This window comes from Heloderma suspectum, chromosome 8 (genome assembly GCF_057233095.1).
Source record: "Heloderma suspectum isolate Gila_16-S chromosome 8, 16-S_ref, whole genome shotgun sequence".
In the NCBI taxonomy this organism is placed as follows: Eukaryota; Metazoa; Chordata; class Lepidosauria; order Squamata; family Helodermatidae; genus Heloderma; species Heloderma suspectum.
Window position 1 is genome coordinate 32,352,881 of NC_139465.1, and position 15,732 is coordinate 32,368,612.

A 15,732-nucleotide genomic window follows, 5' to 3' on the forward strand; every position below is an offset into this window, starting at 1 on the left:
ACTCAGGATGCCATTTGCGTCCACAGCAGCCCGGCAGCGGCTGGAGGCCCCGCTGCGGGTTGGCCTGGCCAGCGGCTCCGCGGCCTGGCCATGGAGTGGAGCTGGCCGGGCAGGATTCGGGGGGGGGGAACAGATTGCCTCCCCCCCATCGAGGATTTCGGGGGGAGGGACAGAGCACCTCCCCCCCACCGCGGATGTCCCGGGACCAAACCAGGTAAGTGTTTTGTACATCCCTAGGATTTCTTTATTTTTTTACTTTCCCAAAATGTATGCATATAAATCCATAGAAAAATACGTAAGTTTCTGCTGGGGAAACATTGAATGGAATAGGGAACAATACACTAAATCTTACGTACTGAGATAAATTATGTAAATACTTTCATAAATAATTACATAATTATTTCTGTATTTTTCCATATGATGGAAAATCGCGTCCATCTCTGGGCGGACGATGGAACAAAAGGCACCTGACAATCTGCGAAACACAAATGGAGCAGATTTTACTCAGTCTGTACATCCCTAGCCACTGCACTGTTTTATTTATGATTGTTAGCCACCTTGTATGCCATTTTTCTTGGCAGAAAGGTGGGTAGAAATAAATAAATAAATACTTCTGTTTAAAGCATTTTTAACTAAATTTGAAGACCTCACCTAGCCATCTCAGACTCCATTTCAGAGCTTTGGGTGAAAATGCCAAGATTCTGAAAATCATTTCAGAATTGCAGCAGAAAACCAGATGAGAATACTGGTAAGTCTGAAGTAGTAACCTCAAGACTGGATTACTGCAATGGGCTCTATGTGGGGCTGCCCTTAAGGTTGGCCCAGAAGCTGGAGCTAGCGCAGAATGCAGCAGCTCAACTGTTATCAGGAGCTGCCCCTTTTCAGCATGCAACCCCTTTACTGAGAGAACTGCACTGGCTGCCCATTCACTACTGGGCCAGGTTTAAAGTACTACTGTGAAAAGCCCTAAACAATTTGGGACCAGGATACCTGAGAGAGTGCCTACTCCCTTACCAACCTGCCCAGTCACTGAGGTCATCAGGGGGCATGTTCCTGGTGGTTCCACATGGATCCATGGCCCAACTGGAGTCCACCAGGAAAAGAGCCTTCAGTGTGGTGGCCCCTTCCTATGGAATTCCCTGCCCTTGAAGGTCAGACAGGTTCCAACTTTGTGTTCCTTTTGGCGCCTCCTGAAAACATTGTTATTTCAGGAAGACTTCCTCAAGTAACCAGCCACGGTTTATTGAATTTGCTTTTATTGAATTTGTTCTCTTTTTAAAAAAAGAAAAAGAAAAAAAAAAGCATTTTTTTTCTCCTTTACCCTGTCTGTTCACCACTCTGGGGTCTTTGGATGTGGAGCAGTATACAAATACTGTAAATACATACATACACACACACACACACACACACACACTGTTTCTAGAGTGGAAATCAGTGTTTCTGCCCCTCTATCTTACCTACACCTGGAGAGAACACACCACAAACACTTTTTTCATGACCTCAGCCATATCCTACCATGACTTAGAGGCTTGGAAGTGCCAGTTGTTTAAGAGAAATATCTCTGACTTCTGCTGATATTATGTATAGATCTATCAGTCTGTTTCCAGTCCATGTAAGGCTTACATGTGTTTTGTTATATTCCCATTCCAACCTGTTTTCTGTACTAGTTAAAAAAAAAAAAAATCCACCCAAACATTGCATTTAAATCATACACATTGCTTACTAATGGACTAATTTATTTTATTATTTGTATTATTTATTTATCTATTTGTTTATTTAAAATATTTCTTGTCTACCTTTCAGGACAGGAGCCCTTCTAAAGTGGTGTCCAATAATAAAACACATAATAAAATAAATATGGTATTAAACATGGTAAAACACAATAAAAACAGCAACACCAAATCTTCTAAAAAACAGCAGTTAGGTTGGTTTTGCTTAAAACTGCCAACTGAACAAATTTCTATAGCAACCTTAACTGATAGCTTCCCCAGCTGCACTCTCACAGCATCATCTCGTGCTGTTCTGGAGAGTCCCTGAACCATCATGAACAGCTTTTGGATGGGACATAAGGCATCGCAACAGAAGGAGAAGGCAAGAAATCCCCTTTCTGTTATTGGAACTCATGGTTCTCTGGAACTCATGGTTCTCTGAATCCAAGGCATGGATTCCTTTTAACTCCTCCTCCACTTATTTGGACTTCTCATTTGCCCAGTCCTTTCATCTGTTTATCTGCCTGTCCATCAATCTGTACTCCAGATTGAAGAAATCCAACACGGACGTCTTCTTCATTTTATATTTTATGCTCCATATGATAGCTGCTCAGGTCAGTTTAGATTTTACACAGTGCAGTGCCTGTAAATTACGATTATTGTTGTTGAGTGATGGAAGAAGTATCAATACTGATTTATGCAGGATAAACCGAATTGAATTTTGTGAACTTTTGAACTGTGTGTGTTTTTATGAGGCAGATATGGCTATAAAGCATCTCCATAATGGGCTATGAACTATAACTTTTATTCATGTTAAAAAATAAAGGTTTTGATTGGCATGCACATCCAGTCAATAAACAGTAACAATTGAAACACATGCACACAACACCTAAATGGCATAAAGAAGATAAGGCTAAACATGAGATACATTTTCTGCCACAAAATAGAGAGGCTAGTCCTCTCAATTTTTTAATTCAATTGACACTTAAGTATATATTTAAATTATCTCATATAGACGATTTCCAAAAGACTAATCAGAGCCAATATTCACATTACATAGAAGGAGAAATAGAGGTAGTAGGGTGAGGATGTAGGGGGTGGCCTAGCTACCACAAACAGCAGATGAAGGGATATATACTTGCACCTGGATGGCACCATTTCAGCCTGTATTGAGGTGTGGCTCAAATGGTTGACTATTTCTTCATACAATAGAAAACTAGTATACAATGGAAAAGGGTTCTCATACCATACTGATCCCACCCCCAGAATCTGAATTGGATTGTCAAGTTTTGAGAAGTTATGGCATCCCTTCTCCATCTTAGAACTGTCAGCTAATCTTAGGTCACTATCTTTGAAGCCTGGATAGTGACCTAGGAGCTTTGCATCAGCATTTAGGGATGTTGCGAGAATCCACGGGTGTGTGAGAGAGTCCAATGGACTCCCTCCTCACCCACCCTCCCAGACCCCACTCACCAACCATGGGGAGCTTGCGGACCCAGTAACGTTACTGTAATGTTGCATAAATCAGCCCTTTGTGGCCAATTACGCAACTTTACAGAACATGACCTACCTGGAAGTACCCGAGTTGTGCACAATGTCGGCTTGCCAGGTGGATGGGCAGCCTTGCAGCTTTGGTGACAAAGCTTGCACAATGCCACGAGCAAGGGCAGGCAGCAGCAGCAACTTGGCAAGCGCCCGACGAAGCCAGGCACAGTGAGTCTGTCCATCCCTATCAGTACTCTTTTAATACACCTCATAAAAAAATAAAATCACATACTTCTGAAATAAAATTTTGAATGAGATATTTTTGTCTCAAATATTTCCCATTTTTTAATTAAAAAAAAAAATCCCAGTTGGTGGCAGGTGGAAATAGGCAGGAAAAAACCTTGAAAATGGAAAACAAAACACAGCCCACATTTTTTTTTTTTTTCCCCTTGACAGTTTCCATTTTCCTGGATCTTGATACATCTAGTTCATCCACTTTATTGTTGGGCCACATCCCTGGACGTTGCCAAGGTATCAGCATTCACTTTTCTTTTAAGAGTTGACAGCCTCATAAAATCACAAGGCTCCACCCCACAATGTCACTATGATCCACCCATGGCTGCCTTTCCATGTAGCAAGGGGAATCAACCGGTTTCAGACAGCACCTTGAAAAAGGGATACAAGAAAGTGTTGGTCCTAGCTTTTAAAAGTGTTGGTTCCAGCTTGTGCATGTGTGAGAGTTCTATTTAGGCTGTTGGATGAATGTGTTTGGGGGATGGAACTCAATGAACTTTTCTTAGTCTCCGCCTCTGACTTTGGTCCATTTCCTGCTAACTGGCCTGACTCGATCTGCAGAGAGTTGGACCAGTTAGCAGATTTTCCATGTTTTTCAATCACAGCCAACATTTGTGCCCATTGCACAAAGCATGGCTGAATTTGCGCAAATTATGCAAATTTTGGCAACAATTTCTGCAGATCTCTACACATTGCAGCCTGACCAAAAAAACACAAAACAAAACAAAAAAGCCCTTGTAAAAAGTCCCCGGAGTTTGGAGAAACCTCACAGCTCAGCTTGCAAATGCAGTGTATGGGGTGTGTGCATGCCAATGGCTGTACTTCCTGAAGGGTGAGTGCCCCACTGTTGTCAAACCCCTTGAATTACAGCTGAAAGTCCTGACTTCCCTCCCATCTGGGTGTGTTTCCTTTCAACTTCAATGTGGTGGTGTACAGAGGCCAACTGTCAAAACAGTTATCCTTGTTCCAATATTTCTGGCCCTGACTGTATACACTCTCTCACACACAGAGACCATTAACAAATCATTTTAACATGTTGTACTAATGGCTTTCCATGTAGGGATGGGGGAGAATTTCTCCCCGAAACTTCGGGGGGCCGAGTGCCAACGTGTTCGGCCCCCCGAAGTAGTTTCGGGGAGAAATTCTCTGCACCCCCCGCACCCCGCACCCCCCCCCGGGACGGGACTTACCTTTCCCGAATGTCCCTCCTGGCGGCGGGTCCCAGCAGCGGTTCGTCAGGTCTTTGACAGGGGCAGAGGCGGCAGCCGGTCTTTTGACCGGCTGCCGCCGCCGCCATTCCAATAAAAGTAAAAAAAAAAAAAAAATGCCCCCGTGATAGGCTACGTGACGATTAACTTAGCCTATCATGGCTAGATTTGCAAAGTCAGCCATGACAGGCTACGTAAATCGTCACGTAGCCTATCACGGTGACTTTTTTTTTAAAAAAAAGCGCGTACGGCTAATGGTGGCCCCCATAGGGAGCCGCCATTCACGTTCCTTATTTGGTCGCTTTAGTCTACGTAAAGATTACGTAGACTACGGAGAAATTAAGGGCAACGCTATTTGCGTAGACTACAGCGACCAAATAAGGAACGGGAATGGCGGCTCCCTATGTGGGCTGCCATTATCCATATGCGCTTTTTTATTTTTAAAGTCACTCGTGATCGGCTACGTGACGATTGACGTAGCCTATCTAGCCGTGATAGGCTACGTTAATTGTCACATAGCCTATCAGGGGGCGTTTTTTTTTTTCTTTTATTGCAATGATGGCGGCAGCCGGTCGAAAGACCGGCTGCCGTTCCCGCCCCGCTCGAACACCCGCCGAACCGCCGGCTGGACCCACCGCCGGGAGGGACATTTGGCGAAGGTAAGTCCCATCCCAGGGGGGGTGTGGGGGGTGGAGGGGTGCGGAGGATTTCTCCCCGAAACTTGTTCGGGGGGCCGAACACATTGGCGCTCAGCCCCCTGAAGTTTCGGGGAGAAATTCTCCTCCATCCCTAATTGTCACGTAGCCTATCACGGGGGCGTTTTTTTTTTTTAACTTTTTATTTCACGGCCGGGCGAGGCGAGGCGCCTCCTCCCCGGCCTGAATTTCGGCCGGGCAAGGCAGGAAGCCTCCCCCCCCGGCCTGAACTTCAGGGGGAGCAGCGAAGCGCCTCCCCCCCACCGCGAAGCAAGCTGCGAGACCAGGTAAGTGGCTTTCGTGCACTCCTATTTCCATGTTCTCTCAAAATGCCAGGAAATTACAGCTTTTTAGGGCCATAGCTGAGTCCCTTCCCATGACACTCATTCTGTAATTGGGATGTGAGCAGGGTGGGAAGGATGAGCCCAACTTGGATGGTGCTCAGAGGGTCTGTCTTCTGCAAGTGTCAGCTGAGTTACTTACTACATGTAGAGAGAGGTATGGTGCTCCGTGCCATTCTCTGCACAAAGAAGGAAATAAAATGGGTGGTGTGGTGTCAGTGATGCCATAGAAGGGGAGGGGCTTCAGGGTGGGCCCCCCCTGTCAGGGTTCCCCTTATGACCTGGACCCCCTGAGCAACTCCTTGAGGATCTCTTGTCTTGCCTCCTTAAGAGTCCCACCTTCCTTCTTTTTAAACTTCCCTTTCCCAGTAATGCGGGATTTAGCCTGTAGCTGTGGGATGATCAGTACTTCAGACACCTAGGTGTTAACCACAGCAGTTCACTGGTAAATTAAAGCAAGCAAATTACAACTAAAGGTATTTTCTCATTTCTGCTGAGTGATACAAAAAGCATTAAGATGGCAAAAATGCAAACTCCTTTCCCTAGCTGCAGTTAGACTTCTCCAGGTTGCTTCGTCCTGCTCTCTTCTTCCTGCTCTGGTCTCTCTCTCTCTCCCCTGGCTTTCTCTCCCTTTTGATTCCCCCAAACCAAAAGTACTGTTTTAAACCTGAAGAAATAAAACTCAACTCAGGAAATTGAACTTAACCATGGGAATGAAACTGCTCTTCTCAGGGATACTCCCTCCCAACAACAACAACACCCCAGACCTTTTTACCTTGCCTCTGTAGGCCTCAAACCTTCACAGGCCCCATCCCCTCAATGTCTTCTAATCCACCAGGTTGGTACAGGGGCCAATCGAGCCCCTGAACCAAAAGAGGATGCATGCGCACACACGTACACACCCTGGCTTAGAGCATTGACAGATGTGAGCGGAAGGTGAGTGAGACATCTTTATGCATTGTTCCTCTGCCTACCTGCCATCCAACCTTGGTAATTTCAGTGACTTGGGCAGTAGTGCCTTCAAGCCTGAAAGTGCTGCTAATGAAAAGCAAGTCAGTTAATGGAGAACTGAGAGCCAGTGTGGTGTAGTGGCGAGAGTGTTGGACTGGGAGCCAGGAGATCCAGGTTCTAGTCCTCACTCTGCCATGGAAGCTCACTGGGTGACTTCAGGCCAGTCACAGACTCTCAGCCCAGCCTACCTCACAGGGTTGTTGCTGTGAGGATAAAATGGAGAGAAGGAGGATTGTGGACGCCGCCTTGGGTTCCTTGCAAGAGGAAAAAGGCGGGATATAAATGAAATAAATAAAATAAAAGTGGCTATTATTAATGATCTCATTTTAGAAGAACATGCCAAGCTGGCTTACATTACTGTTATGTTTTTCATCATGTCTTTTTTCTTGTGTTTTAACTGTTGCATGTTAAAAGCGTGTTTCACCTCTCTTTGCCTTGCAGTATTTCATTTTAAGTAGTCTCTACTTTTATTGTTCTATTTATTGGATGTTGCCTTTGTGTAAGGCATCTTGTGAGGATTTGGTCCCAAGCCATTGAGCATGTGTGGATTTAATAAACAAACAAACAAATGAACAACACTTTCCATTTAACATATTGCATAAAGGGCTTTCCATGTTCACTCAAGCTCCAACAAATGATGGCTATTAAGGGACACCCCTTTAAGAGATGTGTTATTTAGGCAATATGCATATGGCACGGTATCCTCTGCTGTGGTTAGTTCCAGCTTCACCACTACCTTGGAGCTGGATGGCTTTCAGTTGTAGAGTGGTGGACCTAAGTCTCAAATTTGTCTGGCACCAGAATAGACACATGGAGTCTATGCAACTGAAGCTACTGTGCAGTCCATGTTACAAGGACCCAACTGGCAACCAATACCATCCATATACAATGATAGCTGGAACATTGATTTTAACCATTGCAGTGGGGCAAGGTTGGAGAAGCACCACAAGAAAGAAGCCATGAGAGGTAAAAAGGTAGAGAGAAATGACAACATGGCAAGAATAATATCTCTTCCCTTCCCCTCGCCAAGATATTAAGGTGTGAATTGCTTTGTTTCACAATATTTGGGGTGTACATTGAACATTGTTGTCAGTGAGATGACACACTCAAGCAGGGGAACAGGAGTTCCTTTTAACAAGGAAGGAACAGGAGTTCCTTTTAACAAGCAAGCAACAACCACATTTTCCCCTTTTCTTACAGACTGACTATATTGAAGAATCTGCAGCCAATTGAGAATGAATGGTATAGAGCTCCAAATCCCTCCAGATGGGGACTTATACCTGATAATGGGAAATTCTGGCAGAACCCTGTGAGAGCAGCATGACTGGTGCAGTGATTATTCTTTATTGCTGTGGCATTTACTGCTAGTGGAGTAGTGGGCAGCTCCTAACACTGAAAATTAATGTGCAGTAACAGCCTTATGTGTGGTGTAGCCCAAGGAGCAGTGTGTTGAAGCCTAATATATCAAAGAGATTGCTCTTCTCCATTTAAATTGGTCTGATCACTCTCCATGTAACCTGCTGCATCAGAGTTGCTTTTAACATTTTATAGAATAAATCTATCAAATAGAAAGGAAAGTTTTATTTTATTTTTTAAGGATTCTGATTCCTGCTGAACAAGGATTTTTAAAGGATTGTGATTCCTGCTGAATAGGAAAGCATCTAAAGCACACACACACACACACACACACACACACACACACACACATCAGGCATCTTTTTTTTAAAAAAAAAAAAATATATTAATATATAGAGAGAGAGATGGCACAAATTTATCCAAATCTTCAAAGTATCAAATATACAAGTGGTTAAGCAAACAAGTGAACACATAGCACATAAGCACATAGACCAAATATGCCAAGTTAATACAAATCCATTTCCAAAAAGAAAAGAAAAAAAATCTCAAGGCAGGGGAACCACATGAAGATGAAGAGTCTTACTGTCCAGATCTTATCGAGCTGAGTTGACCTGTCCATACATTGCGATGAGTCGCTGGAGCAGGCCAAAATCCATCGCTTTCTCGATCAATGAAATTAATGAATGATGACCATGGACGTTCATGGACCTTTGGGAAGTGCCATGGCTCAGTGGTAGGGATGTTGGAGAAATCCATCCAGGGGATGAAGTTCGCCAAGTTTTCATCAGTTCAGCACTCTGGACTTTGGCTTCCTTACCTGCAATCTGGCACGGCACAATGCAGATCAAGTCAGACCACCCTGCAGATTTTTGGGTGTAAGTGCTGTTGTTTTCCTTTCCTTAAATGGACATTAATGCAAATTGTGGCAATAATTTGTTTAATTTGCGCAATTTGCATAATTTGCACAAACCAAGCAAATTACAGCTGCAATTTGAGCAAATGTCTATTTCAGCAAAGCAAAAATGGGGGAAAAAAAGAAGTTCCCCAATTTCAGGAAAAGCCTGTGGCCTAGCTCATGAATGCAAGCTAAGCTGTGCAGGCAGCGGAGATCTGTCAGGCCCAAAAAGGTCTGGATTTGGAAATTACAGACATCCCTATTCAGTGGTAGATCATATACTTTGTATGCAAAAGGTCCCTAGTTCAATTCCCGGTATTTCCAGGTAGTGCTGTGAAAGAGCCCTATCTGAAACACGTGAGAACTGCTGCCAGTCAATGTAGACAATAATACGCTAGATTGACAAATAGCCCAGTTCAGTATAAGCCTGCTGCCTATGTTCCTATGGTCTCATCCATCAAGGCAATTCTTAAATTTACTCAGGACTAATGATGAATTCACATGTGGATATTCCTCAATAGAATGACTCAACCTGAAGAAATGCCTCCGCCTAAAGGCCTGGACATTAGTGCCACCATGATACAGAAATGACGCACAAAGACTTCACACGCTATTTGCATTGCCCTTATTTTCGCCGTAGTCTACGTAAATCTTTACGTAGACTACAGGGACCAAATAAGGAACGCAAATGGCGGCTCCCTATGGGGGCCGCCATTTGCGTACGTGCTTTTTTTTTTTTTTCAAAGTCACCCGTGATAGGCTATGTGACGATTAACGTAGCCTATCATGGCTGACTTTGCAGATCTAGCCATGATAGGCTACGTTAATCGTTACGTAGCCTATCACAGGGGCGTTTTTTTTTTCTTTTGAAGTTCGCGGCCGGGGAGACGGGGCGCTTCTCCCCGGCCTGAATTTCAGCCGGGCAAGGCGGGAAGCCTCCCCCCCGGCCTGAATTTCGGCCGGGCGAGGAGGGAAGCCTCCCCCCCCCAGCCTGAACTTCAGGGGGAGCAGCGAAGCGCCTCCCCCCCACCACGAAGCAAGCTGCAAGACCAGGTAAGTGACTTTCGTGCACCCCTAGGTTTCATGCTGCAACAGCATCAGCGGTCTTGGGAGGCTGGCCTCCAATTTGCATCTACCACAATTCAGTGGGGGCAGTGTTGTGTCTAGGTCCAGGGAGGAGGTGGAATTAGTGCTCTGCCCAAATCTGTCCTCCAATTTCCTGAAAGTTTTCTCCCCCCATGAAAGAGGGTTCCATTGTTCTGCTTCATTCAGGATGGTTTATAATGTGTTTTTGTGGTGTTTTTGAGATTTCCTAATCACAGCAAGCCTCCCAGGCTGCCTGCATGTCCTGATCTGAAAAAGCCCTATGGGAGGAATGACCTCATGGTGCCTTACACTGGACATTGGAGTGTAGGAAGCTGAAGAAACTACAGGTGGCCAGAGAAATTATTGTACCAAGAAAACAGGACACTTATGCTCACTCCTCGGCCACCTCATAAGTAAGGTAAGCCCAAGAAACTCAAACCCATGACGATTTCTCTGAAATTTCTTCACCATTGAATTACTTTTCGAAAGCCATTTCTCTTCTTTCAAACTGAATGAGAATAGTTGAAAAAAAAAGTGGGATAAATTTCTGTTGGATTTATTTTTATGGTGTTTTTGAATCATAGAATCATAGAAAATAAGCGTTGCCCTTATTTTCGCCGTAGTCTATGTAAATCTTTACGTAGACTACAGGGACCAAATAAGGAATGCAAATGGCAGCTCCCTATGGGGGCCGCCATTTGCATACGCGCTTTTTTTTTCCCCCAAAGTCACCCATGATAGGCTACGTGACGATTAACGTAGCCTATCATGGCTGACTTTGCAAATCTAGCCGTGATAGGCCACGTTAATCGTTACGTAGCCTATCACGTTTTTTTTTTTTTTAACTTTCCTTGTAATGGCGGCGGCGGCAGCCGGTCGAAAGACCGGCTGCCGCCCCCGCCCCTGACGAAGACCCAACGAACCGCTGCCGGGACCCGCCGCTGGGAGGGACATTCGTGAAAGGTAAGTCCCATCCCGGGGGTGCGGAGAATTTCACCGCTGATTTCAGGGGGCCAAATGCGTTGGCACTCGGCCCCCTGAAGTTTAGGGGAGAAATTCTCCCCCATCCCTACTGGGGACATGCTATTCTCTTTCTGACCAAAATGTTCAGGCTGATTATTACTACTACTACTATTATTATTATTATTATTATTATTATTATTATTATTTAGTGCCAACAATGTTTATGGCACATTACAAAGTATAAGAGTATAGGATCTTGTAGGATCCTGCCCTGAGGAACTTACATTCTAAAATTCTGACAGAGGAAGGAAATGGTGTCAGAGTTAAACCAGGGAAGCATATGCATTTATTTCAGTTACAGACACTTCAGGCGTATGCTTAGTTACACAGTAGGATATGTGAAAGTGTTGCACTAAAAGATTGTGCAACACTTTCACTGGCATAAACTGATCCAATATAAAATATCTCCCCTGCCCCCGTTCTTTCCTTGCAACAACCAGAGTGCTTGCAAGGATTCTAGCCTTCAGTCAATTATGGCAGGAATACGTGAAGAGTCACACAATGACTGGCCAAACAAGATTCTACTTTCAATGAACAGCTTGTCAGATCTAATATATTCAGCTTCAAAAGTGGTGGAGGAATCATGACCCTGAATTTCCACTGCTAAACTACACCCCCATCCTCCAAGGAGCATAATTAATTAATTTCAGCTGGAGGAGCATCTCCCCATCTGTAATTAATAGTATGTGCCCTGACTGCTTAAGTTATGTCATGCAGGGCAGGCTGTGTAAAGTGATTAATGAAGGCAAATTAGAGATGTTTCCCGTCCCATCCATCCTCTTTCCCAAATTCTGTTCGGATCTATTGCATCTTCTTGCAAAAATAAATGTGGGACGCTGCTCAGAATGAGTGTATAAGCTTGAATTCTAGTTAGGGATGTACGAATCCCACTCACCCATCTGTTCCGGGGCATTGGCGGTAGGGCGCTCCGTCCCTCCCCCCAGAATCCTCCCCAGCTGGTTCCACTCTGCAGCGACTCTGCAGAGCTGCTGGCCAGGGCTGGCTGCAGCCCGAATTCTGGCTGTGGCCAGGCTGCTGTGGCCGCAAATGGCAGTCGCTACGCCGGCCACCATTTGCGTGGCTGCCTTTCTTTGTGATAGGCTACGTAAACACTTATGTAGCCTATCACAGCTAAGAGCAAGGGTGCAAATGGCGTAGTGGCTGCCATTTGCACCCTTGCTCTTTGCCGTGATAGGCTACATAAGTATTTATGTAGCCTATCATGGCAAAAGTAAGCCACGCAAATGGCGGCCACTACGATGGTTGCCATTTGCAGCCGCAGCAACCCGGCAGGGGCTGGGAGACCAGCCAGAGCTGCCGCATCTGCCACTGCATCCGTCGCCTCCACCACCGGAGCCACCACCGCCACATCTGCTGCCAGGTAGGCTCCGTTCCAGGGGGATTCCATGGGGTGGCGGGAGGGAGGCCATTCTGCCATGGATTCCAGGGGGGGCGGATACTAAAGAATCCTGCCTCACTGGAGTCCATGGCAGAATTCTCTGACATCCCTAATTCTAAGGGCTAAGTCACAAAGCAACTAGTTCGGCTCCCTGTTGTTGTTGTTGTTGTTGCTTCCCCCACCCCAAGCTGTGGATGATGATGATGATTACATATGGAAAATCAGGCATGTAAATCATTAGTGTTCCTCTGATATTTCATCTTCTCACAAATACAATACCGGAGAGCTGATTTTGTCATTTATAAACAGTTCTACATGGTGCAGTCTAACCACACAAGCAGCTGATGAAGGAGGAGGAAGAAAAATATTTAGGCTGAATGAAGATTTGAGGCCTACAGAGGCAAGGGGGTGGGGGAGGTCAGGCTTAGAGGCCTGGAGTTTTCTGTTGGGAGGGAGTAACCCTGAGAAGAGTAGCTTCATTTTTCAAGTTAAGTGTCAGTTTCATTTCTCCATGTAAGTTGCATTTCTTCAGATTTGAAGCAGTACTTTCAGTTTTGAGGCAGGAGTGTATATAAAGAGAGCAGAGCCAGTCAGAGCCTGAAGTGAGAGCAGAGTCCAGAGAAGGAAGAAGCAGAGTATAGGGATGTCAGAGAATTCCGCCACGGATCTCAGGGAGGCCGAATGCCAGTGCATTCGGCCCCCCGAAATTGGTGGTGGAACCGTCTGCCCCCCCGCCCCCTCGGGGACGAGACTTACCTGGGGCAGATCTTCCTGGCGGCACCGCCTCCAGCGGCGGCTCCGGCAGCGGTGCAGTGGCGGTGGCGGCCGGTCTTCCGACCGGCTACCACTGCCACCATTTCCATTTTTTAAAAAAAAGACATGATAGGCTACATAAAGATTTACATAGCCTATCACAGCTGACTGTAGGGACGCAAACAGCGGCAGCTACAGCCGCCACCATTTGCGTCCCTGCTAGCCAGTTGCTGGATGTCCAGCTGCTGGCGGAGCCGGCTGGCGGCTCCGCAGATTCACTGTGGAGCACAGCCGGCTGGCCAGGATTCCGGGGGGGGAGGGAGGAACGGAGCGCCTCCCCCCCCACCATCAACATAATCCGTGAAAGGTAAGTGACTTCCATACATCCCTAGCAGAGTAGAGTAGGGATGGCGGAAAATTCTGCCACGGATTTCAGTGCGGCCGAATGCACTGGCATTTGGCCCTCCGAAACCCATGCCGGAATAGCCTCCCACCCCCCGCCACCCCACGGAATCCCTCTGGGATGAAGCTTACCTGGGGTGCATGCGGAGGTGGCGGCGGCTCCGGCGGCGGCTGTGGCGGCTGGTCTCTCGGCCAGCTGCTGTGGCAGCAAATGGACTTGGTTGTTTTAAGTTACTAGTAAACTGTTGTGGTTCAACTAGGGATGGACAAAAGTCCCTTACCTTTCTCGAAGCTTGCTTTGCGGTGGGGGGGAAGCGCTTCGGTTCTTCCCCCGAAGCTCAGGCGAGGGGGGGGAGGCACCCCGCTTCTCCCGGCCGAAATTCAGGCCGGGGGGGAGGCTCCCCATCCCTCGCCGGTGAAATTCAGGCTGGGTAGAAGTGCCCCGTCTACCCAGCCGTGAAAAAAAAGTAAAAACACACACACACACACCCTTGATAGGCTACGTAACGATTTACGTAGCCTATCACGGCTAGATTTCCAAAGTCAGCCGTGATAGGCTATGTAAATCATCATGTAGCCTATCACGGGTGACTTTGGGGGGAAAAAAGCGCGAAGGCAAATGGTGGCTCCCATGGGGACCGCCATTTGCGTTCCTTATTTTGACACATCTAGTCTACGTAAAGATTTACGTAGACTATGGCGAAAATAAGGGCAATGCAAATAGCGTTCCCTTATTTTCGCCATAATCTATGTAAATTTTTATGTAGACTACACGTGCCAAAATAAGGAACGCAAATGGCGGTGCCCATGGGCCGCCGCCATTTGCGTACGCGCTTTTTTTTTTTCCAAAGTCACCCATGATAGGCTATGTGAAGATTTACGTAGCCTATCATGGCTGACTTTGAAAATCTAGCCATGATAGGCTACGTAAATCATTACGTAGCCTATCATGTTTTTTTTTTTTTTTTACTTTACTTTACTTTTTTTTTTTGCAATGGCGGTGGCGGCAGCTGGTCGGGAGACCGGCCACCGCCCCTGCCCCCAATGAACCGCCGCCGAACCGCCGCCAGGACCTCCCGCCGAGAGGGACATTCGGCCACGGTAAGTCCCATCCCGGGGGGGTGGCGGAGAATTTCCCCACCAATTTCGGGGGGCCGAATGCATTGGCACTCAGCCCCCTGAAGTTTCGGGGAGAAATTCTCGGCCATCCCTAGGTTAAACCCTGTGTCTAGAGTGTCAGTCAACCCCCATCTACAGCGTAAATCCAATGTTACTGGGAAGGGGAAGTTTAAACAAAGGAAGATGGGACTCTTAAGGAGACAAGAGATCCTTAAGGAGTTGCTCGGGGGTCCAGGTCATACAGGGAACATTGACAAGCTACAGTCTGATAGACACTTATCTAGGAGTAAACCCTATTGAACTCAGGGGGGCTTAATTCTGAAGAGACATGCTATTCTATTCTCAAAGCAGGATCAGCACCTTGGATAGCTGCTTTAGACTTCTGACTGGTTCTGACTGAAGCCCAGAATGGATTCACATTAGCGAGAAACGTCAGTTCATTCCTACTAATAAAAACAATGCCAGACAGAGAGCACAAAATGGTACGAAAAGTTACATCTACTTTTTTGAAATGGTGTGACAACAGATGTAGCCACCAGATCTGACTGAGGCAAATAACTTATTAGCAAGTGCTGCATGCATACTGTAGGGGACAATAACAGATTGAATTAGGATGGGGACATATATAAATAAGAAAGAGTGGAGGAGCAGTTACCCCCCACCCATCGAAGTCAGGATTGTTTGCTTGAAATAAATCATTTCATCCACTTCGTTATTCTGACTCAAAAAATTAATGTCAGCAGCCACAAAGCTAAAAAAAAAAGGGGGGGATGTCCTATTAAGCAACAACAACAACAACAAAATTCCCAGAGACTGAAAAGCTTGTCTATGCACCATTATTTAAGCAAGTGGAACAAGGATAGAACAGTTCTACTTTCAGATGCACTATATTTTTTAGTAAGCAGCAAAAGAAAGTAGCTGCTGTTCCATATGGATTTTATCCTGAGCATTATGAA